General features: G+C 56.1%; 1 protein-coding gene across 32 annotated transcripts in view; it reads right to left on the bottom strand.

Annotated features, from left to right (window-relative positions):
• Nucleotides 1-15,206, bottom strand: part of EPB41 (erythrocyte membrane protein band 4.1) — an 85,696-nt gene that overhangs the window by 58,981 nt on the left and 11,509 nt on the right. For 3 of the 32 annotated variants that reach the window (XM_050715122.1, XM_050715120.1, XM_050715132.1), the window contains exon 1: nt 1,560-1,722. The exons of 18 other annotated variants lie outside the window; for them this stretch is intronic. The gene's annotated coding sequence lies outside the window, so the exon portion shown is untranslated. Of the gene's footprint in view, nt 1-1,559; nt 1,777-9,332; nt 9,530-15,206 lie in introns of those variants that run through there. 11 more of the 32 variants (XM_050715124.1, XM_050715134.1, XM_050715129.1 and 8 more) reach the window with 9 other exon arrangements.

The raw sequence follows: 15,206 nt of genomic DNA, 5'->3' as shown, positions 1-15,206 counted from the left end.
TTGCTTGCTCTGAGCGACTGCAGGGACAGAGTCCCAGGCACATTTTGCACCCACGTTACAAGGGCTGCTTGTCGGCTGCTGCCTTCCCTTCTGAGCACGCTGGGTTTGCACGGGAAGGAGCGAGCCTCACGGAGGTTTTGAAACCAGGGCAGCACCAAACAAACACCGGCACTGCAATGTTTGAGGCTCTGGAGCAGCCTTTTTTACTTCTTCAGTTCCCCTCTTCGTAATGCAGTGCACCAGGAGGACAGCACCAGCACTGAGCATCGTGCTCCTGGCCCCTCGTTTCTGAGCAGCACGTCACAGCAGCATCCTCTCCAGCCACGCTCAATTCTGCTGCTCATCCCAACAGCAGCCGACCAGGAGCCCACGGGCTGCCCTACAGACGAGAAGCCCCGGCACTCACCTCCCACCCTCACACTCAGCTGCGCTCGACCTCCTCTGCCTCCTGCATCGCTCCTCTCTCGGGCATTTGTTCCCTGCTTTGTTCTCCCCGCTCTCATTTCGCATTAAACACTGAACCAGGAGAACCCTGAGGTCCCCAAACACGCCGAAGAGAGCCCCAGTGCGAGCACAGAGGCTTGCAGGCAGACCACAGGCGTGTGCTAGGGAAACCTGGGCACAGCTTTGGGGATCGAAGCTGCTTTCCCTGCTCCACTGGTGTGGGGACGCTTGCCCACGGCACGCTCCTGGCCCGGCTCCGGCGGAGGAGACAGCAGCAAATAGCACACAACTTCTTAAAGACTTCAGTATTAAAATAATAATAACGACAAGCCGTGCAGGACAAAAATATTCCTTTAGCAGGGGAAAGCGGATGGAGAAAACAGAACGCAGCAGGTTAAATATCTCCTCATTAAAATAAATCGTTGTGTTTGCAGCCAGCTGAGACCAACGCTGCTTTCTGGCCAAGCTACTGATCTTGGGTACGTATCTTAGTGTCCTAACGCTGCTTATTTTACAAGTTAGGTCCCCCAATAATCCTTACCCTACTCAAAGTGTGCGTGTTTGCGTGCACACATGCACCCAGCAATGCAAATTCATTATTAACAGCTGCCTGTTTTTTTGGAGCAGCTCTGCTTATTTTTCCCTTTTTCATATTTAAATCCCAGTTGTGCAATTGCCTCACGCCCGGCTGAAGCCCTTCTGAGCCTGACACTTCTTCATCCAGCTGAGAGCCACAGACTCATGGAGGGCTCAGACACACAGCAAGCACCAAAACTGCCAGCGAATTAAGAATATCATCAGGATTTTGGACTCGACGGTCTTGTCCAGAGGGAAGGCACCGAGCAGAGGAGCTGAGCCGAGAGCCGCAGCTCAAATTGTGCTGGGGAAGGGCTGCGGGTGCCCCGCCAGACAAGCGAGCTGCTGACGGAGGGAGCTGCACAACAATATCGCTGAAAGCCGCATTCAGGGAGCACAAGGGAACCAAATGCCACCCAAATCCTCTTTTCTGCAAGCTCCGTGGATAGCATTGTCAGGGCTAAAACTGCGCTCAGAAGACCCTTCAAACGTAGCCAGGGTGAAAAAGTGGAGAGAGCAAAACGCGACCGTGAGCTCACCCGGCCGCCAGCAGGCAGCCAGCTCGTGCCAGATGCCTTCTTGTTTTTAAACGCCTTCCGAAGCCTCCTCCTTTGCATTTCCTCGCCGGCGACGGCTTCAGGTTCTCTTTATAAGCTAGAGGAGCTGAAGGCGGGCGGTACTTGTTCCTCGGCAGCGGTTCCGCAAGACGAAAATAACGAGCGGGCAAACGAGGTCTGGGCGCCGGGGCACGTCCCCGCCTCCAGGAAGCCGGCTGCTCTGCCAGCACAGCGGCCAGAAGGGTGGCTTCATAACAGGAGTAAAAAGATGAGACACACAAACGTAGAACCGAGCTTCCCTCGACGTGCTGATGGCTCGTTTCGGAGCTGCGACTTCAGCACGCGCACGCACAGCCCCGGCTTGTTTCCATCACTCGCGCTAAAGAGATCGCAGAAACCGCTCTGATGAATTAAAGCTCCCCGTTAAGAATATCCCGTTACCTTATTCCTAAGCGAAGGGGATTCCTAAAGGCTCCTCCCCGGTGCTGTCCTGCAGGGGTGGCAGAGCCAGGCCGTGGGGCTGCACGTCGTGGCATCGCTGCGCTCGCTGTCGGAGCGCACGGCGAGTGCCAGGCTGCGGGCAGCAGCAGCAGGACAGGATTCACCATTTTTTACCATTTCCTGGCCATTTCACCTGCTGGCATTCCCCTTCCAAGCCTGTTTGTTTCATTTAACCCCCTGCTCTTAAGCTACCATCCAATTACTGCTCCCAATTACTCGGCGCTCAAGAGCCCGCGGTAATTACAGAGAGCACTCGCTGCACGCGGTCGGTGGCACCGCTTCAAACGAGCCCACATCAGGACAAATCCAAGGGGCTTGCGGGCCACCAGGCGAGCACGGAGCCCTCCTGGCCAGCCAGGACTGAGCCCAAGCTGCCGGCATGGACCTGCAGCAGCCGAGGTGCTCGGAGCCGGAGCGGGCTTGGGAAGGAGCGCGGGGACCGCGCGGCTCACGTCGGCGTCACCAGCGCAAGGAGAGATTTTGCAACTCGCCTTACTCAGACTTAACACCCACCCATGCATAAGACATTCTTCGGCAGGATCTCGAGAAAACAAAACGTTTTCAAGGCAGACGCCAAGATTTCATAAACTTTGCTCTCTTTTCCTGCAGCTCCACGGGCAGCCACCCATCGCACAGCGCCGAGGCAGCGCCACCCGTGCCAAACAGCTGCAAGCCACCGCCACAGCCACCTTCTCATTTTTTTGTTGATTATCCTGCAAAACGTCTGTTTCACTTTGCGTGGTGCTTTTTTGCACTTTCAGTGCTAAATTCACTCCCAACGACACCAGGCCAGGGCAGCGCCAGCCTTCTAGGAAAGGGGAAAAAGATGGGGAACGTAAAGGGCTCCTCTCCGCGCTTCGTTCCTGCTGCCGGCCCTCGTCCCACCCGCCTCAGAGACCGGCTCCTTGAGAAAGAAACGCATCCCCCTGCGGGTCCGGGTGGCACCAGGACCTGGGGACCCCCCCGACCACCAGCAGGGAACGTGGTGGTAGCAGGAGATGGCCAGGTACGCGCCCAGATCAAAGACATTTGGGAACACATTTGGGATGCTTCAGCTGAGTACTCAGGACAGCACAAGGTGCCTTTCTAACCCAGAATATGTTTAATATCAGGAGTCTGCCCGCTACCTCGCAGCGCCCCGTCCCCCTCTCCTCGCAGGAAGGCAGCCTGCATACACGATGCAAAGCCGTAAGGGACCACACAAGGTGCCACGCGGGCTCGTCGCGTGCACGACAAAGTAGCCACTTAGAAGTCGAATGTCTGCACCGCTCCGAGTCAGAGTTGTTTCCCATTTGCATTAAAAAATTATATATAATTCACTGCTTGGAGCAGCAGAGACAGATTTTGCTTAAAGAGAGCAACAACTTCCAAGCCCTATTTCCCAACGCAGCACTAAAAGAGCTCCCAGGCCCCGCACCAGGAGGATGCACGGCTGCAACGTCGCTCTGCGTCCTCTCCACCCCAGCAGGGTACTCACGGAGTCTATTGACAGGTGGTTTTAGTGCAGGAAGGGCTCCCCGCCTACCCCCAGATGTTTTTCTAGTGGTAAAGTCGAAGTGCTGCACAAGCTACGAGTGATCAGCCTTCGGTTTCACTCTAACTAACCAACCGCCACTTGTTTTTTTTGCTAGAGTCACAAGTTTCAGAAGGCTAAACCGCTTCCAAAGCGCCGATCTATCCGCGGTTTTTAGCTGATTTCATGGGTAATGCATCAAAGGGGCGCAGCTCCTTGTTGCCTTGCGATCCTGCGCGCCATGCCCAAGACAAAGCCCTGGTTAGAAGGGTTACAACGCGCGGCAGAATCGGGGCCGTGGGGTTTTTGCAGGTAACAGCCGTGGGTGATGAGACGTCGCCAAAAAACAACTCACAACCGCTCCCAGCAGCAGCCTTAGAGGAGGCATCAAGCTGCGAAAAAAGCAAAATACTAAATTTCACTTTAACCACAAGCCTCCTCGCCTTGCCAGAGCCTTGCCTCCTGTTTAACAACCCACGGCGTTACAGGAGGAGGATCACCACTTGTCATCAGCGGGTCAGGTGAAGTCAATCACCGTTTTCAGATAAGTTATGGAGCAGCAGCAGACGAAGCTGGTGCCCACCTGCCCAGCCACGTGGAGCTCAGGAGCCAAGCTGTACCCGGCCCTGCATCGCTGCCCTGGGGCTGGCAGAAAGGGACAGGCACCGAGCCCGAACCGTCCTACCTGAGGTGCTAAATGAGACAAAAAAAGCTTGGTCCAGCACGCAGGTGGGGAGAAACGTCGGTCCTTGGATGAGCAGGAGAGCAAAGCGCCCGGCAGCCCCCATCCCTGTGGCTGACGAGGGGATTTCAGCCAATTCCTGGGGAAGGGGAAGGGAAGGAAAAGGGAAGGGGAAGGGCAGGACGCAGACAGGCGGGAGCTCAAAGCCGACAGCGCTGCACGTAAATAAACAAAGGAAGCGTTTCTTGCAGCGAGCATCTCGGTGGCCAGGAGGGAAGCAGCCGCACGCAAGACAAAACAAAAAGCTCCACAACAACCTGGCTCCAGAGGAGCTTTTTCCTCCAACGCGGCACGCACGCCAGGAAGGCGACCAGGGAGCTCCAGCCCCCGGCCCCTTTCTGTGCAGTCGCTCCCAGGACTCCTCCTGGCTTCACCCCCTCCAGCGCCTCCCATTGAATTATTTTTCAGAACCCCCCGAGGGCTGAAGGCAGCCGGTCTGCGGGATCGGCTCAGCACCCCGAGCACCTGCAGGAGCCCTTTCCATCACGTCCGAGCACACTGGGAAACCCAGGGAAAAGCAACAAATATTTAATCTATATTTTTTCCTCCCAAATTATCTTCTCCTCCTGGCTGTTCCTCCTCCCCAGGAAAGCATGGAAGCCCTTAAACCCTCCTTAGGAGCCACATATCCAAAGTCTTGCTGAAAATAGTCGCTTTCCCTGCAGCCGGGCGCCTCCTCAAACCCCAAAAGCTCCTCGTTTGCACCCAAGAGGAGTTATTTCAGCAGCTGTAGCATAACTTGGGCCTTCTGCTGTTGCCTTCCACATGTTTATTCCCTGTCTCCTTCCTGGTTTCTGGCTTCACAGGCTTGTTTTCAAGTCAGCAGCCGGAGCTAAAAGCAGCAGCAGGGCAGGGAAGGGGGACGGTGCCCCCAACTCTGCTCCAGCACCGCTCAAATCCTACCCTTGCTCCTGAGCACCCCCAAAATGCCGTTTCCTTGCAAGCGACGCTAGTCCTGCCTCCTACGAGAAGCTTGGGACCGCGTCCTCTGCCTTCTGCCAGCGTTGAGGCACCTTTAGGGTGTGAATATGGGGTTTATTGCCCCAAATTCACCCACCCCGAGCCCCTCTCCGACGAGCTCCGTGCCCAGCATCGCGAGCAGGACTAGACAGCCACGCGCCTGCACAGCCCGGTGTTTAAAACATTTCCTAGCTCAGGCTGCTGAATGTGGAGCTGACCATTTGATGTTACCCTTCCACGAGCCCTGCCAGCGACAAACGGGGCTGCCAGGAGCGGTCGCTGCCCGCACGCTTCCCATTTTCTGAGGGAAAAGAAGCAGAAAACCGGGGCACGAATATAAAATGTTCCATCACGTTAAAGGGATAAAACCGAACCACGGCCTTCAACATTTGTGCTGTGACCTCTCCCTAAAGACCCCCAGCCCACAGCACCGTCTCACGAGCAAACTGCAAATATCGACGCTTGGTTTTGATGCACGTGCGCGCCGGCATCGCAGAAGAACCCGGGCAGGAATTATCAGCCCTGGTTTTGGAGCCCAGCTGGGACAGTGGGAAATAAATAAAGCTTGGGGCGCCGCACGAAATGAGCCAGGCTTGTCCCCACTGGTGGCAGCCCCGTGGGTAAAACCCACCCGCGTGGACCAGCCCCATCCCGTCGTCTGCCTCCGGGGGTCTCCGACTCCGCGATTCCGCCGCAAAGCCGCGTGAGCAGCTTAGCCATTTATTTAACGAAAAGCTTTTAATTATCTCTCTCACGCACACGCGTTACGTGGGGCGGGGAAGCGGGGGGAAATAATCAGCCTACAACCGGTGACCCACGAGTTCACGGGAATTGTGTTTTTCACAGAAACAGCCAACTAGCCCAAACCCGCTGCGCTCAAACCGTGCCCCGAGCTGCGGGGCTCCGTGCGTTTGGCTGCGGCTGTAATTCGGGGCCGGCTTGCAGCGTGGCTGGCTGGGACTCACCCTGCACCTCCCAGGGGCGCAGGGTGCCCAGTGCCCTCCAGAAGCTCCCGAGTCCGGGTGCTGCGCACAACGGGACGCGTGAAGCACTGCTACGCGTGCCTGCTCCGAGCACACCTCGAGCGCGTTTACACGGGGATCTGCACCAGGATCCGGATGAGAATCGTCGCCTGCGCCACGCACCCAATGCCCAAACAATTCTCCACACCATGAAACTGCTTCATTTAAAAAAAAAAAAAGCAAAAAAGAGTGGGATTTAGTGCATCCACGCAGAATTAGGAGTATTTGGTTTTAATGCGTAACGTCGGTGGCGTTACACAAGCAACGATTCCTACGAACACGCAGCGAGCGTAAACAACCGACCGAGCGTAAAGAGACCAGGGATGTTAATCTGGATTAACTGCGAGCCGCGGACCTTCCCACCTAATCCACCCGATGGACGAGGGTAAATCCCCGCCGGGCCACAGCCTCCGATTTCTGCAACTTAAGGAACCGCGGCGCTGGTTGGGACGGCCAAGAGGTGAGGGGCCTGAGGCGGACTCGCTCCGTACGGCCCCTGGTCCGTCCACACGGGATCATGGCCAAAGCTGAGCCCTGAGGAAGCAGAACGACTGCTGCGAGACATCGCCGAGCCCCGCCGGCGATCCACTCGGGATACAAAGCGCGGCTGACGGCTTCCCCAGGGGGATGCAAGAGACAAAAACAAAATCCGAGCCTGGATCCGCGCAGGCGGCATGTCTTAATGCTGGGGAGGTGGCATCGGGATGAAACATGGCTAGGAAGAAGCTGGTAACCCTGAAGCTGAGCTTAAAAGCACAAAACGGGATTTATAACCAGAACAATTTATAACAGGACGCCTGCAGACCCCTCACTACAGCCCCACCTGCTCCACGGCACGCACCCAGCGCCCAAAACCAAGAGGCTCCCATCAAATAGATGCCACATTACCAAATTCCTGCAACTCCAGCCACCCAAGGCTCCCCGGGGACGCTAAGCAGCCCCTGGCAGAAGCCCCAGCACGGGGCCAGCACCGTCCATCAGCACCACGCCCCTACACCCAGCGTTAGGGCAGCCCCAGCGCCCGAATCCGGCATCGCGGAGCCGCCGAGCATCCCACGGCTCGAAACCCACCAGCCCCTCACGGCACGGCGCTGCTTCGACGGCTGCTGAATGGATTTGTAAAGGCTTTAAAGGGAAGCGAAGTGCCTCCCACCCTACCTCCCAGCATTTAAACATCCGCTCCACGAGCAGCAAACGGAGCGGCAGGACGGATTTTTTTGCGCCGCTTTCCGAAAAGCGACTCGAAACGCCGCATCCGCGCACGAGGGCGGCTGGCAGGCGCCCTCCTGGAGACGTAAGCTGTCGGTTCGGAGCAGAATTGTCCGAAGCTTTTCTGTGCCGGAGGAGGAAGGGGCTGCGAGGGCTCCTTCCCCTCGCCCAAGCAGCGGTGCCGGGCAGGGGGCTGCCGCCCGCCGCCCCCAGCAGGGATGGGCTTCGCGCTGCCGGGGGGGATTTAAGCACAGGTCCCTCCTGTTCTTCTTCCCCGGCCTCACGCGTGAAGCAATCAGGGTATTTTCGTTAGGGAACAAAGCTCAGAGCTGTGTTTCACGGACTAGGTTTAACGGTAAGGATCCGTACACTCGTCCTGGTGCCGCCTTCGGGAGCGGGTCAGGTTTGCCCAGGAGGATCCCAGCCCTATTACGGAAGGTTTCTGTGTCAGCCGCCGCTCAAATCCCACCAAACGCCCCAAAACCATCACGGAAACACACCTGAAGGCACCACAGGTCGGCACCATCCGCATCGGGTGTTAAAATAAAAGAAACGTCATGTGCACAGGGTGCCCAGCAAGGAGAACAGCCCCGGTAGCCACCACCCTAAAACATCGCAGGAAAACCTTCAATGAATTCCCGACCCCGTTACGGCACCGCAGGGGTCTCGGCCCCGCGGTGCCAGCCCTTACAGGACGGCAGCGAGCCTTTTTACCTTTTTACACTATTTCTTTCAGTGGAGCTGTGAAATGAGAGGCGAGCGATCGGGAGGAGCCTCCACGGGACGGCGTCCCCACGTATCCCCCATAACTTACGAACAAAACCTGTTCAGTTAGGAAACCCTTAAAACCCTAAATACTAAAAAGCAAGGGAATATAAAAGCCAGCTTCGCGCTGCTGTTCACAAATAGGTTTCTTTTTTTTGCTGCCCTGTGTTTTTACCAATACCCCAGGGAATAACCTAATAAACAAACCAGGACTGGGACAGACCCCGACACCGTCCCTCCCCGGTATCCAACTCACAGGGACACCGCGGTGCTCCCAGGGCGGGGGGCGGCCGCCTGCCCCTTCCCATGAAAACCCCGAAGCAGACAGCGGGTGCCCGGGGGGGGGGGGGGGGGCACGCTCGTCCCGAGGGGGGCACGCTCCTCCCGGGGGGTTCGCCCGGCCCCCAGCCTCTCCAGGCGCTGCCACCGAAGCCGGGCGGTGCTGGAGGACGCGACCCAGGGACCTTGGGGTGGGAAATGGGGTGGGAAATGGGGTGGGCAGGGGAGCGCGGCTTGCCCATGGGCTGGGACCCCGGCCCCAGCGACACCTCCAGCCCCAATGACACCCCTGACCCCAATGACACCCCCTGGTACTCCCCGACCCCAATAATACCCCTGGCCCTAATAACATACCCTGGCACCCCCTGGCCCTAATAACGCCCCTGACCCCAATAATGTCCCCAGCCCTAGGAACACCCCCTATTACCCCCGATCCCACGGACACCCCCCGGCCCCAAAAACACCCCCCGACCCCAATAACCCCCCCCAGCCCCTCGCCCCCCTCCATGACACGCGCGCCCCCGCGGAAAAGGTACGCGCGCGCCGTGCAAGCGCCCCGTGCACGACAGACGCGCGCTCGGTGCACGCGCGCACCAAACCCCGCGCACACGCGGGGGACCTTTGCGACGTGAACGCGCGCGCGCGCGCCCCCGCACGTGCAGGCCGGCGTTGCGGCAGGCAGCCCGCGCGCGCGCCCGCCGCGCAAAACCCGCGCGCGCCACCCGGGATACGCCGCGCGCGCGCTCCCGCGCGCACTGACTTACCCGCCCGCCGGCAGCGCGCGCGCCCGCGCGGCCGCCCCCGCCGCTTCTCGCGCAGCGCCTCGGGGCCGCCCCGAGCCCCGCCGAACCGAGCCGAGTCCTTCCGAACCGAGCCGAGCCCCGCCGAACCGAGCCCTGCCGAACCGAGCCGAACGCAGCCGAGCCCCGCCGGGAGCCGCTCGCCCGCCCGCCCGCCCTGTGGCTCTGCCCCCGGCCCCGCCCCCACCCACAACACTGTAGTAAGTTCCCATTGGCGGAGCCCAGGGGGCGGGACGCCAGCGGCGCCCTGCGATTGGTGGAAGGGAAAGGGCGGCTGGCGGGGAGGGCGGGGGGAGCAGGAGCGCCCCCTCTCCCCCCCCCCCCCCCCCCCTCCACCGCCCGCGCGCTCTCCCCTCAGGCCGGGCCCCGCCGCGCTGAGGGAGCGGGGACCCGGGGGCCGCTCCCGCCTCAGCCCGGCCCCAACGAACGCCCCGGAGCGGCCGCACGGCGGCGGGACCGGCGCTGAGCCCAGCGAGGAGCGGGCAGGGGGCGCACACACGGCGGGGGGGGGCGCGATTTTCCGTTTGGAGCTGACTGGAAACGGCACAAAACGGGCAGCGAGGGGCAGGAGGAGGCGGCGTCTCCTCCTAATTCCTCGGCGGGAGCGGGCCCCGCTCTCCTCAGTGACCTACATTTTGATCGCGTCTCGTTGTGTCACAGAGAAAGTTGAGGCACGGCGCTGAAGGGAGATACCCCACAGCCACACCGCACAGAAAAAACGGGGAATGTGTAAAAAAATGGGGAATGTGAAAAAAAAAAAACACAAAACGGGATCATCAGCCTGGAGAGGGGACCTGATTCATCTGCGCACAAATTAAAGGCAGTGTTTGTGACACCAGGGCTGCCCGCTCCTCCCTTAACCTGCCGGCACCGAGGCCTCCTCTCCTGAGCAGGTTCTGTTCACAGAATCACAGAGTTATTAAGGCTGGAAAAGCCCTCCAACATCCCCCTACCACCACCATCACCCACTAACCCATGTCCCCAAGCACCACGTCCAACCTCTCCTTGAACACCCCCAGGGACGGTGACGCCACCACCTCCCTGGGCAACCCGTCCCAACGCCCGACCGCTCTTTCTGAGGAGAAATGTCTCCTCATTTCCAACCTGAACCTCCCCTGGCACAACTTGAGGCCAAAGGGCTTTAAGGAGAAAACCGCCAAGCAAAGAAGCTGTAATTTTGGGGTGCCAGGGGTTGGCAACAGCTTCTCGCAATTAAGAAAAACAAGCAAACAAATCCACACCGCTCTGTCATAATGCACACACGCTGACCGACAGCAGATTGCAAATTATGTGGCAAAGAGATCAGAGCACCAAAATCTTCCCATTCAAGCAGTGACTTAGCACCACGCGGCACATCACCTGCCGTGCTCAGGCCACCAGATGCCCCCAACTCTGCCTGCCAGCCCGAGTCCAGAGGCAAAGGGCAAAGGATGCTGTTACCCATGCAGACCCCAAACTAATGGCCAAGAGCTTCGTTGGCAGAAGAAACTCAACAGCAGTACAGTCCACAAACATGAAAAGCAGCACTCGGTCCATGACAAGAGAGTGCCTTCAAAATTTTCTTCTGGGGCAGGGGGATTTGAACCTAGGTCATAGCAGTTCTTTCACTGGGAGCAGAAAAAAAAATAAAAAAAAATATAAAACCACACACACAACCTCTTCTGCATATGGAAATACCACCATCAACAACACACTTGTGCTGTAAATTTCTGGGTTAGCTTCTAGCCTCTTCCTTCCTACACAGCCCCAAACTGACCTCTGAAATCCCATAGGAAGTAATGGAAATTTCTTAAATTCTTCCCTATAAGAACAGTTTGCCCTGTGCCAAGCCAGGATTGCAAATATTTAAAGAACTCTCCCAGTTGCAGCTGGTTTAGGTCACTTTGTAAGAGTCACTTAGAGACCAAGAATTATTTTAATAAGTCAGGATTTCTTGGTATTCAGCTGCTGCATATAGGAATCAGGAGAGGAATTATATTCATTTTAGGCATGCATTTGTAGTCTCTAAGGCAGAAGCCATTCCTTGAAAGCTGAAAGGCCGTTTTGCGAGTGCTCTGATCCTCATGGACTTGGTCACTGCAAATCCAGAGGGTCACAACAGAGAAGGAGGCAGGGGACCCTGCCCTCCGGCTGTTTAATGGGCATGCAGCTAGCAAGCGGCTCCTAAATCTGCACTCTAGCATCTTAGCAGCATCTAGACACCAGATTAACACCAGCTGAGCTAAGTTCTTCATAAAAAAAAAATCCTTTGTAAGGTGATCCGATACTCTGTAGGGCCCCTGCAGGGTGCACTGCTGGTAGGATTTGTGCATTAATGCACAGTTATAAAACAGGGCTCCCAATTTATGCCAGTGACGGTGAACACTGTGTTAAAACCATTACTGACACCAATAATAAACTGCACGGAGCTCTCCTTACCCCGAGGAGCTTCTTTAAATGAGGAATTCCCAGTCTGAACAAAGGAACCGTGCATCACTCTGGTATTGGTTTTCCCTCCCCCAAAGCAAGCAGAATTTAGGGTGAAGAGAAACATTCGGGATTACTCCAAGCCCTAGGAAAACAAAGAAATTAAGCTGGCCAAGGGAATGATTTATCCACCACTGCTCTAAGCGAGCTGGTGGTGTGCACATTGTATGTCCGTGCGTACACACACAATAGGCTCGGTCAGTTTACGTGCTACGTTCACACACTTTGCTAGCAAGAGAGCGTCTCAAAGGCAGCAGCAGCCATTTCACGAGAGCAAACAAGGTGGGAGGAGAGCAGGTGGCTCGGTTTTGCCAGCACTGGCCCTCTGCCCTTGGCTCCTCTTCTGAGATTTGCTGTCACCATCAGCAGTGCAGATCTGGCCGATAGCAGACAGCAAGAATGAGGTATAAAGGAAATCTGCCTTCAACTTCACGAGCTTTGTTTTCCTGTAAAACAGTGATCGGGACCAAAGATAGCTCAGGTAAATAATTCACCCAGAAGGAAGGGGCGCTTCAGCTAGCGCTGACTTTCTCAAGTGCTCACCTCTCGATTTGAGCATGCAAAGCGGTAGGCACAGCAGGATTCAGCGCCAGAAAAAGCCTTGTAGCAATTTGCCTCCGACAGACTGAATTTCAAACTCGAGAAACGCTCCCAAAGAAACAAAAACCGCTGCAACGCGTGTGCGCAGCGAAGGCAGCCCGGCGCATCCACGCGCACCCCGCTCCGTATCAGGTATTTCCGCCGAGATTAAATCGCGCCCAGCCTGCCACGGCACTCTCCCTCTCCGAAACCAACAGTCAATTCATTGTTGAGCAAGCTATTAAAGGGACAAACAGCACCCTCCGTAGTTAAACAGACTAAGTGTCTGGTATTGTGATCCCACGTAATGTTACAGCAGTCAGTCCCGAGAGTTTTGCTAAATCCAGGCTGCTTCTCCGTAGCCTTTTCTGTGTGGTCCCCTACCGGAGAGTTTTCCCCTTTTTTTCCCCCTCTCAGTTACAGGAGTTGTGCCATTTAAAGGCTGTTGTTGCAAAACAAAAAGCACATGTTCTTTCTTGTGGGGACGAGAAGCCAGTTGCCGAGCCGCTGTGTCTTCTTGGAACCGGGCTGGGTTACACGGGTGCCCTCTGGGGAGATGGGGAGGGCAGAGGGGAACGGCAGACAGCAAAGCCAGTACACCCAGGAACTCCTATCCCACCCAGAATCTGGTTCATTTAAGCTCCCATCATGGGCTTCATTGATTTGCGTGAAGCTGATGCTCATTTGAGTCGGTGTCTTGCTATGCAGCAGCCTAGCGTCAAGAAGGAGAAGGAATAAAGCAGAAGAAGAGGAGCAGCAGCTCTCTCTCCCCAGGCTGCGTGCCAGGACAGGGAACAGCTCCCTGGAAAGTCAGCTTTGTTCCAGGGCTCACAGGCAGCGTGTAAAGCACGGTTCTGCCAAGATGCACCGCATAAAGATTAGAGGAGGTCAGCTGGAGATCGCAGGATCAAGTTTTCATACGACAAATGTTTCTGTGTTGAGAGAGAAATATTTTTCCCCTTAAGTTTGGGTAGGAAGTGTTAAACATACAAGAGGCTGCACTTAGAGTATCTAGAAAGTGCTTAAAACCCCTGGGGAATGGATTACAAGCAATGCTGTGAATACAGCTAGCACAGGCTCGGGAAAAGGCAGAATTGGTGTGGCATGAGCGTGAACTCCAGAAACAGCCTGAGAAACAAACTGACCCGTGGAAAGAGCCAGCGCAAGAGAGACAACGGCATTTCAAGCATTCACTAATTTTTCATTGCCCAACAGTCTTAGTGGAAAGAAGACAACCAAAAATAGAGTGTGCTCAGAGGCAGTGCTCGATGCCCCATATAAATTCCAGGAGATGCTGCTGGAAACCCCGGTGTTTCGGCAGCAGGAGGACGTTCAAGCCCCTGCGCCAGCCTCCTCCACCAAACACCAAGAGCCAGCTCGGCCGGAGCCGCAGCTGTCGCTTCAGCAGGGGACAAGCTCAGCTATGCAGCCTTTGTTGAAATAAACCCAAAAATAACAGTTAGTGCCACCTAGGGACCAGAGCTCAGGCAGGGAGACAGAAGAGCCACACCACAAACAAAGGACGTCAGCGGCTGATGCACTCCTCGCACGGATGAGAAGTCAGACTGCAGCAAGGAGAGGCTCTGCTCTGGTTAAATAACACCGGGAAGGCACCAGGGTAGGTGAAGCTTTCACAAAAGGTTGCTGAAGCGTGGATTTGACTCCGTGCTGCTGCTCTCCCAACCTGGGCAGAGCATCGCTCGGCTCCCAGATACTCCAGGCTCTTTGGTTCAGCTGGCGGAGGGGAGCGATGTTTCTAGATCAGCGTTTATGTAAGAGCGGCGTCTATTTAGCAGTAAGTTAGAGCCCTCATCTGCACTACACATCCCTTGTAATCAGGAGGCCAGGTTGCAGATTCCCGCAATGAATTTTTCCTAGTGCGAACCCAGCTCTAGACACCTGACAGCAGTTCATGATGGGGCTGGACCTGCAGACAGCGAGGGATATCTGGCAAGACCCAACATTTATTTAACTAAAGAACTTTGCCATGGAGAGCAAACACAGCTTCTGAACAGAGCACAGGCTGCCTCCCCGCTCACAAATACGAGCTAAAGCTCTGCACCGTCTTGTCCAGCGCTGCTTCCCTTACCTGCTATCTCCTTGGACCTCGCAGGGTTTGTCTTAAGCTACTAACTGGATCAGATTTGTCACCCCGAGTCCTTTCCACAGATGATCCCACGACCTAATACAGCACAGCCAGCGTCTGCTGAGAGAGGCATTTCTGCAGGTGCGCAGTGATTAATTGGTGCACATTTCCATATCACAAATAAAAAAGACTTCTCGGCTTGGTTGAAACGCAGTATATTAACCTTTGAAACTGGCAGTCATGGATACCAGCTTCAAAAAGATTAATATCAATAAGACAAAATCCCAGAGGAGAGCGTCGTGCTGCTGCCAGTTTTTCTGGAGCTTTACAAAATAAGGTGTTTTGAGACTTCATTTAAGGTCGTGTATTTCCGCGTTTGCTTTATAAAGACAACCCCAAGCTGTTCAGATTTGTGGGCAGAACCCAAGTACTGGGGGCAGGGGGAAAGGGGAAACTGGAAGTCGAGGAAAGCTGTGGGTACGTATGGAGAGACTCGGAGGAAGGGGCAGGAACCGTGCTTCATTCGGACTGCTGCCATTGCCGCGGCTAATTGCTGAGAGTCGTCCTCTGTGAAAAAGGTTCGTTACTGAAATAAATAATACAGCTCCGTTAGCTCGGCGCGTTCTGCAGGTCCACAGAGGCACAGCTGCAGGTCAACGCGGGGCACGCAGTAAATCTTCTGGGCGAGATGCAGCAGCAGCTCGGGG

This window comes from Cygnus atratus, chromosome 23 (genome assembly GCF_013377495.2).
Source record: "Cygnus atratus isolate AKBS03 ecotype Queensland, Australia chromosome 23, CAtr_DNAZoo_HiC_assembly, whole genome shotgun sequence".
Lineage (NCBI taxonomy): Eukaryota > Metazoa > Chordata > Aves > Anseriformes > Anatidae > Cygnus > Cygnus atratus.
Note: the sequence above shows the minus strand (reverse complement) of the source record. Positions and strands in the feature narration are given on the sequence as shown.